Raw genomic sequence first — 8,431 nt, forward strand, 5'->3', positions numbered from 1 at the left:
GTTGCTCATAGTTTACAGAAAACAATGGTGAATTCGAATATAGGGTGGAAGAAGATGATAACATGGGTGATCTTCTCCTTTAAATGTTAATCTAATAACTAGAGATTACAAAAATAAGATAGACTGGACTTTTGGCTTAAAATTCCACTTCTTGGGCCCACTAGGTGAGTGTTTGGGCTGAACTTTAGGTGAATCCACATGCTTAGACTCCTCTTGGGGCGTTGGACGCTAGGCTTGCTCCCTTTTGGGCGTCCAAACGCCATCTTAGTCCTCTTGGGGCATCCGAACATTAGGCAGGGGGTCAGTAGGGCGTTCAACGCCCGTTTTAGGCCATCATTTCCAAAGGTAAGTATAAATTATTATATATTGCTAGAAATCCCTAAAAGTTAGCTTTCCAACGCCATTGAGAGCGCATCATTTGGACCTCTGTAGCTTCAGAAATACTCGTCCGAATGCACGGAGGTCAGAATCTAAAAGCACCTGCAGTCCTTTCTTTGTCTCTGAATCAGACTTTTCCAAAACTTGCCAGAATCACCCAAAAATCACCTAAAAACATAGGAAAAATACAAAAACTCAAAGTAGCATCCAAAAAGTGATTTTTGCACTAAAACCTACTAAAACTTGATAAAACTTAACAAAACATAACCAAAAGCACTAGGAAAACAATACTAAAAAGTGTATAAAATATCCGCTCATCAGACAGCGGTGCTATGTTAGTTAGAAATCCCTTAAGTTAGAATACCCTGTTTACGGTTTAAGTTAATCATTTGTTTTAAGCTTGAATATCTGTATCGGTGTAAAGTTCTAGGATTGCATTTGGCGTCCCGGAATCTTATATATTATATACTGGGCACTGTTACCATACTAAGAACCTCTGGTTTTTATACCATATGTTGTTGTTGTTTTTCATATTTAGATTGTAACCCACCTCGGTGAATTGCGAGATGGTGACAGAGTGGAGTATGGTTTCATCTTTGTTTTATTCTGCTTTGTTTTATAGTCACTCTCTCATCCTTTGTATTTATATAACTTTGTTGTCTTAGAGGCTTTATTTCTAAAAACTTTGAGAGATAGGTTTTTGCTATTTTAAACTTCAAAATTCTATTGTAATCAGTTTGACTAGCAGGCCTAAACTCCGCAGGCTGTGATTAGTCCTCTTTTTGTATATCATACTTATATATGTCTTGTTTAATTTAAGTACTACCTTGTGTATCTTGGAGCTATCTACAAAGTTTTATATATATTATGTCTTGTTTTGTCCGTGCCTATGCGTTTAGTTATAGTGTGTGAATGATTTGCGTTTCGTAATTCTGCTTTACGTGACTTTGAGCTTTATTCCTTCCTCGGGCTTCTAGTTATATAAATTCTTGGACATATATTATATATTATAAGCTTTAGAACTATCGTGGCATTTTGTTATCCTTTGCTTTACGGCTAGAGGTAAGGCTTAGGGTAACGGGGTGTTACACCATTTCCATTCACTTGATTGTTAGTGTGTTCAGTTGAGTCCTTTTGCATGCAAAAATATTTTTCTTGATAATTGAATGTTTATCACATTTTTATTCAGAACATGAATGGCGTTTAGTTCAGTGCAGTTGGCCATTTTGATTCTCTCGATTGTTAGTGTGCTCAGCAGAGTTCTTTTGTATGTAGAAATATTTATCTTGTTGATTGAATGTTTATCACGTTTTATTCAAATCATGAATAGGGTTCGGTTCAGTGGAGTTGATGATTTTGATTCACTTGATTGTTATGTGTTCAGTTGAGTTCTTTTGCATGCAGAAATGTTTTTCTAGCTATTTGAATGTTTATCACGTTTTATTCAGAACATTAAGGAAGTTCGGTTCAGTGAGATTGGTCATTTTGATTCACCTAATTGTTATGTGTTCAGTTGAGTTTTTTTGCCTACAGAAATATTTTTCTAGCTGTTTAAATATTTATCACATTTTATTCAAAACATCAAGGGAGTTTGGTTCAGTGGGGTTAGTCATTTTGATTCACCTGATTGTTATGTGTTCAGTTGGATTTTTTTGCATGCAGAAATATTTTTCTAGCTGTTTGCATGTTTATCACATTTTATTCAGAACATCAAGGGAGTTCAGTTCAGTGGGGTTGGTCATTTTGATTCATCTAATTGTTATGTGTTCAGTTGAGTTTTTTTGCCTGCAGAAATAATTTTCTAGCTGTTTAAATATTTATCACATTTTATTCAGAACATCAAGGGAGTTCGGTTCAGTGGGGTTGGTCGTTTTGATTCACCTGATTGTTATGTGTTCAGTTGGATTCTTTTGCATGCAGAAATATTTTTCTAGATGCTTACATGTTTATCACGTTTTATTCAGAACATCAAGGGAGTTCAGTTCAGTGAGCTTGGTCATTTTGATTCACTTGATTAAAATATGCATACTTGTGCTTGTCGGTGTATTGAGTGAAGTATTGACCAAATTTTTTTGTCCTTACAGCAAAAATAAAGAAGACAATGGTCACAAAGAAGAAGAAGCTGCGCTATAACGTAAGCATATTTACACATTAAATATATTCATCACCAAAATCAAAGACCAAGTGATTCGGACATTGATGAGCGGATAATTTATACGCTTTTTGACATTGTTTTTAGTATGCTTTTAGTAGGATCTAGTTACTTTTAGGGATGTTTTCATTAGTTTTTATGTTAAATTCACATTTCCGGACTTTACTATGAGTTTGTGTGTTTTTCTGTGATTTCAGGTATTTTCTGGCTGAAATTGAGGGACTTGAGCAGAAATCAGATTCAGAGGTTGAAGAAGGACTGCTGATGCTGTTGGATTCTGACCTCTCTGTACTCAAAGTAAATTTTCTGGAGCTACAGAACTCAAAATGACGCGCTTCCAATTGCGTTGGAAAGTAGACATCCAGGCTTTCCAGCAATATATAATAGTTCATACTTTGGCCAAGAATAGATGACGTAAACGGGCGTTCAACGCCAGCTTTCTGCCCAAATCTGGCGTCCAGCGCCAGAAAAGGAGCTAAAACCAGAGTTGAACGCCCAAACTGGCACAAAAGCTGGCGTTCAACTCCAAGAAAGACCTCTACACGTGCAACACTCAAGCTCAGCCCAAGCACACACCAAGTGGGCCCCGGAAGTGGATTTATACATCAATTACTTACTTCTGTAAACCCTAGTAGCTAGTTTATTATAAATAGGACCTTTCACTATTGTATTAGACGTCTTTTTGACAATCTTAGGACGCCTGGTTCTTAGATCAGAGGGGCTGGCCATTTGGCCATGCCTGGACCTTCACTTATGTATTTTTAACGGTAGAGTTTCTACACTCCATAGATTAAGGTGTGGAGCTCTGCTGTTCCTCAAAGATTAATGCAAAGTACTACTGTTTCCTATTCAATTCATCTTATTTCGCTTCTAAGATATCCATTCGTACCCAAGAACATGATGAAGGTGATGATTATGTGACGCTCATCATCATTATCCCTTATGAACACGTATCTGACAAACACTTCCGTTCTACATGCAACAAGCTAGAATGAATATCTCTTAGATCTCTTAATTGGAATCTTCGTGGTGTAAGCTAGAATGATGGCGGCATTCAAGAGAATCCGAAAAGTCTAAACCTTGTCTGTGGTATTCCGAGTAGGATTCAATGATTGAATGACTGTGACGAGCTTCAAACTCGCGAGTGCTGGGCATTAGTGACAAACGCAAAAGGAGGGTGAATCCTATTCCAGCATGATCGAGAACCGACAGATGATTAGCCGTGCTGTGACAGAGCATGTGAGCATATTTTTCACTGAGAGGAGGGGATGTAGCCACTGACAATGGTGATGCCCTTGCATAAAGCCAGCCATGGAAAGGAGTAAGACTGATTGGATGAAGATAGCAGGAAAGCAGGGGTTCAGAGGAACGAAAGCATCTCTATTTGCTTATCTGAAATTCTCACCAATGAATTACATAAGTATTTCTATCCCTATTCTATTAATTATTATTCAAAAACACCATTATCAATTTATATCTGCCTAACTGAGATTTGCAAGGTGACCATAGCTTGCTTCATACCAACAATCTCCGTGGGATTTGACCCTTACTCACGTAAGGTATTACTTGGACGACCCAGTGCACTTGCTGGTCAGTTACACAGAGTTGTGAACCGTGGTTTTGGCATCATGTTTTTTTTGGTGCCATTTCCAGGGAAAGAAAGAGCAATGAATTTTACATAATTAAAGTGTAATCACGATTCCGCGTACCAAGTTTTTGGCGCCGTTGCCGGGGATTGTTCGAGTATGGACAACTGACGGTTCATCCTGTTGCTCAGATTAGGTAATTTTCTTTTTGTTTTGTTTTCAAAAATTTTTCAAAAATCTTTCAAAAATTTTTCTTTTGTTTTCGAAAAAAAAAATATAATATAAAAATGTTTTCAAAAATTTTGTTCAAAATTTTTAAAGAATGAATTCTAGTGTTTCATGAAGCATGTTGAAGCCTGGCTGGCTGTAAAGCCATGTCTAATTCCTTTGGGAATGAGTATGTCAGGCGTGTCATGTCTGAATTACATGCTGAAGCTTGGCTGGCCATTGGCCATGTCTAGTGTTTTGGACCGGAGCTTTCATTGAAAGCTTGGCTGGCTAGTGAGCCATGTCTAATTCCTGGACTGAAGCTTTAGACTAAGAATGCAAGATTCCTGGAATTCATGTTAAAAATTTTGGAATCCTTATTTTTTCTTTTTCATATAATTTTCGAAAAAATCCAAAAAAATTAGAAAATCATAAAAATCAAAAATATTTTTCTGTTTCTTGTTTGAGTCTTGAGTCATGTTATAAGTTTGGTGTCAATTGCATGTGCATCTTGCATTTTTCGAAAATTTCATGCATTCATAGTGTTCTTCATGATCTTCAAGTTGTTCTTGGTAAGTCTTCTTGTTTGATCTTGATGATTTTTTGTTTTGTGTTGTATGGTGTTTTTCATATGCATTCTTGAATTCTTAGTGTCTAAGCATTAAAGAATTCTAAGTTTGGTGTCTTGCATGTTTTCTTTGCATTAAAAATTTTTCAAAAATGTGTTCTTGATGTTCATCATGATCTTCAAAGTGTTCTTGGTGTTCATCTTGACATTCATAGCATTCTTGCATGCATCACATGTTTTGATCTAAAAATTTCATGCATTGCATCTTTTTAGTGTTTTTCTCTCTCATCATAAAAATTTCAAAAATAAAAAAAATATCTTTCCTTCTTTTCTCTCATCAAATTCGAAAATTTGAGTTGACTTTTTCAAAAATTTTTAAAATCAAGTTGTTTCTTATAAGTCAAATCAAATTTTCAATTTGAAAATCTTATCTTTTTCAAAATCTTTTTCAAAAATCAAATCTTTTTCAAAATTCTTAGTTATTTTCGAAAATTCCAAAAATATTTTTCAAAAATCTTTTTCTTATTTTTATATCAAATTTTCGAAAATAACATAATCAATTAATGTTTTGATTCAAAAATTTGAAGTTTGTTACTTGCTTGTTAAGAAAGATTCAAACTTTAAGTTCTAGAATCATATCTTGTGATTTCTTATGAATCAAGTCATTAATTGAGATTTTAAAAATCAAATCTTTTTCAAAACTAATTTCTAAAATATCTTCTTATCTTACCTTTTTCAAAAAGTTGGTTTCAAAATATCTTTTCTAACCTCCTAACTTCTTATCTTTTCAAAATTTGTTTCAACTAACTAACTAACTTTTTGTTTGTTTCTTAACTTTTTCAAAACTACCTAACTAACTCTCTCTCTCTCTAATTTTCGAAAATATCTTCCTTCTTTTTCAAAAATTTCTTTTTAATTAACTAATTATTCTTATTTTTATTTTTGATTTTAAAAATTTTCGAAAAATACTAACATTTTTCAAAAACCATTTTCGAAAATCACTAACCCTTTTTCAAAAAATTATTTTCGAAAATTCTCCCTCTCCCATCTTATTCTATTTATTTATTCATCTACTAACATCTCATCTCACATCTCTACCATCCTCACAGTTGTGTTTCTTTCTTTACATCACACTCTTTGTCTCCCTCTTTTCTTCCACTCACAAAGGGATCCCTATACTGTGGTATAAAGGATCCATATTATTATTATTATTTTTTCTGTGCCCTCTTCTTTGTCATATGAGCAGGAGCAAGGACAAGAATATCCTTGTTGAAGCAGATCCAGAACCTGAAAGGACTCTAAAGAAAAAATTAAGAGAAGCTAAATTACAACAATCCAGAGATAACCTTTCAGAAATTTTCGAACAGGAAGAGGAGATGGAAGCCGAAAATAATAATAATAATGTAAGGAAGATGCTTGGTGACTTTACTGCACCTAATTCCAATTTACATGGAAGAAGCATCTCCATTCCTGCCATTGGAGCAAACAACTTTGAGCTGAAACCTCAATTAGTTTCTCTGATACAGCAGAACTGCAAGTTTCATGGACTTCCATCTGAAGATCCTTTTCAGTTCTTAACTGAATTCTTGCAGAAATGTGATACTGTAAAGACTAATGGAGTAGATCCTGAAGTCTACAGGCTCATGCTTTTCCCTTTTTCTGTAATAGACAGAGCTAGACTCTGGTTGGATTCTCAACCTAAGGATAGCCTGAACTCGTGGGATAAGCTGGTCAAGGCTTTCTTAGCCAAGTTCTTTCCTCCTCAAAAGCTTAGTAAGATTAGAGTGGACGTTCAGACCTTCAGACAGAAGGAAGGTGAATCCCTCTATGAAGCTTGGGAGAGATACAAAGGACTGACCAAAAAGTGTCCTACTGACATGCTTTCAGAATGGACCATCCTGGATATCTTCTATGATGGTCTGTCTGACTTAGCTAAAATGTCATTGGATACTTCTGCAGGTGGATCCATTCACCTAAAGAAAACGCCTGCAGAAGCTCAAGAACTCATTGACATGGTTGCTAATAACCAGTTCATGTACACTTCTGAAAGGAATCCTGTGAGTAATGGGACGCCTATGAAGAAGGGAGTTCTTGAAGTTGATACTCTGAATGCCATATTGGCTCAAAACAAAATATTGACTCAGCAAGTCAATATGATCTCTCAGAATCTGAATGGAATGCAAGCAGCATCCAACAGTACTCAAGAGGCTTCTTATGAAGAAGAAGCTTATGATCCTGAAAACCCTGCAATAGCAGAGGTAAATTATTTAGGTGAACCTTATGGAAACACCTATAACTCATCATGGAGAAATCATCCAAATTTCTCATGGAAGGATCAAAAGCCTCAACAAGGCTTTAATAATGGTAGAAGAAACAGGTTTAGCAATAATAAACCTTTTCCATCATCCACTCAGCAACAGACAGAGAACTCTGAACAAAATACTTCTAATTTGGCAAACTTAGTCTCTGATCTGTCTAAGGCTACTGTGAGTTTCATGAATGAAACAAGATCTTCCATTAGAAATTTGGAAGCACAAGTGGGCCAGCTGAGTAAAAGGATCACTGAAATCCCTCCAAGTACTCTCCCAAGCAATACAGAAGAGAATCCAAAAGGAGAGTGCAAGGCCATTGACATAAGCACCATGGCCGAACCCAAAGAGGGAGAGGAAGATGCAAATCCCAAGGAGGAAGACCTCCTGGGACGTCCAGTGATCAATAAGGAGCTTCCCTCTGAGGAACCAAAGGACTCTGAGGCTCATCTAGAGACCATAGAGATTCCATTAAACCTCCTTATGCCCTTCATGAGCTCTAATGAGTATTCCTCTTCTGAAGAGAATGAGGATGTTACTGAAGAGTAAACTGCCAAGTTTCTTGGTGCAATCATGAAGCTGAATGCCAAATTATTTGGTATTGAGACTTCGGAAGATGAACCTCCCTTGTTCACCAATGAACTATGTGATCTGGATCAACTGACATTGCCTCAGAAGAGACAGGATCCTGGAAAGTTCATAATACCTTGTACCATAGGCACCATGATCTTTAAGGCTCTGTGTGACCTTGGTTCAGGAATAAACCTCATGCCCCTCTCTGTAATAGAGAAACTAGGAATCTATGGGGTGCAAGCTGCTAAAATCTCATTAGAGATGGCAGACAATTCAAGAAAACAGGCATATGGACAAGTAGAGGACGTGTTAGTAAAGGTTGAAGGCCTTTACATCCCTGCTGATTTCATAGTCCTGGATACTGGAAAGGAAGAGGATGAATCCATCATCCTAGGAAGACCTTTCCTGGCCACAGCAAGAGCTGTGATTGATGTTGACAGAGGTGAAATAGTCCTTCAATGGAATGGGGACTCCCTTGCGTTTAAAACTCAAGGATCTCCTTCTGCAACCATGGAGAGGAAGCATGAAAAGCTTCTCTCAAAGCAGAGTCAAACAAAGCCCCCACAGTCAAACTCTAAGTTTGGTGTTGGGAGGCCACAACCAAACTCTAAGTTTGGTGTTGAACTCCCATATCCAAACTCTAAGTTTGGTGTTGGAG

The 8,431-nt window shown here is 36.5% G+C and overlaps 1 non-coding gene across 1 annotated transcript; it reads right to left on the reverse strand.

Moving 5' to 3' along the window:
• Nucleotides 1-6,666: 6,666 nt before the first annotated feature.
• LOC148571665 (small nucleolar RNA R71) lies at nucleotides 6,667-6,773 on the reverse strand. The gene has a single exon (XR_015908048.1). It is a non-coding gene; the product is annotated as a small nucleolar RNA R71 (small nucleolar RNA).
• Between the last annotated feature and the right edge of the window lie 1,658 nt (nucleotides 6,774-8,431).

The sequence above is a fragment of the Arachis ipaensis genome, chromosome B3 (genome assembly GCF_059453495.1).
Source record: "Arachis ipaensis isolate K30076 ecotype BB chromosome B3, ASM5945349v1, whole genome shotgun sequence".
Taxonomy (NCBI): domain Eukaryota; kingdom Viridiplantae; phylum Streptophyta; class Magnoliopsida; order Fabales; family Fabaceae; genus Arachis; species Arachis ipaensis.